The sequence below is a fragment of the Penaeus monodon genome, chromosome 25 (genome assembly GCF_015228065.2).
Source record: "Penaeus monodon isolate SGIC_2016 chromosome 25, NSTDA_Pmon_1, whole genome shotgun sequence".
Taxonomy (NCBI): Eukaryota; Metazoa; Arthropoda; class Malacostraca; order Decapoda; family Penaeidae; genus Penaeus; species Penaeus monodon.
Window position 1 is genome coordinate 36,313,523 of NC_051410.1, and position 968 is coordinate 36,314,490.

Sequence of the window (968 nt, forward strand, 5' to 3'; positions counted from 1 at the left end):
AGTACTTTCATAATAAAACTCGACCCCATGCTTTTCAAGGTCCCTGTGTTAAGTCACTTATTGTAATAGATTGTAATATTGTAATGCTAGTGACTAGGACTAACACACTTTGCAATTTTCTTATATACTTTCAAATAGAGTTAAATTGGTGTCTTTACTAATATATACAATTCGATATAGAAATTCGACTTTTGCGTGTGCAGTCGATGTAAGCTTTTGTTGTTCTATCTCAACATACATTCATGCGTAGAGTTAAATTAGTAATCACCGCAGTCCTAAGTGGCAATCATAACAGAATCCTTATAAGCGGAATATATTTTCAACATATTCTAGCTTAGTTGAAATGGGATATCCGATATATGAATCATTATATGTATACAGTAATAGTATTAGGGGTCTGTTGTATTTGCCAATGTCAGCTCTATTTTTCCCTCTCCCTCTGGAACTAGTCTCCAGCATTACAGTAAAAAATCTCACTGATGCAACATTAGTATTTTTTTTTTTTAGAGGAAAAAAATATAACTTAAAACTCTGGTTATCTCTGAGGCTTCCATTAGGCATCATACATTTCCTCGAAGTTTGATGCAGAATATGAACCTAAATGTACAATTATTTCACACATTTTCAGCCGTGTTTATATATGTTTTTAATGTTCTTCAAAACTAGAGTCAGGTGTATTTATTTCCTCATATGAGGTGTTTTTAGAAATATATCTTATTGGACATCCATTAACTTTTCATTTTGTTTTTTCCAGTCCTATTTAAGTAATATATGCTTCGGATATTTTTTTTTTTTTTTAGTTTAAAAAGGGGGAGGGGGACTCCGTGTACTTTTTGGACCGAAGAACAAGAGTGACGTAGCATGCAAATCCGACGCGGAATAATCTGTGAAAAGATAAAGAAAAAATCATGGCTTCTAATATACAGTATTTACTATTTATACATACATGCACAAATAGGTAAATGTGA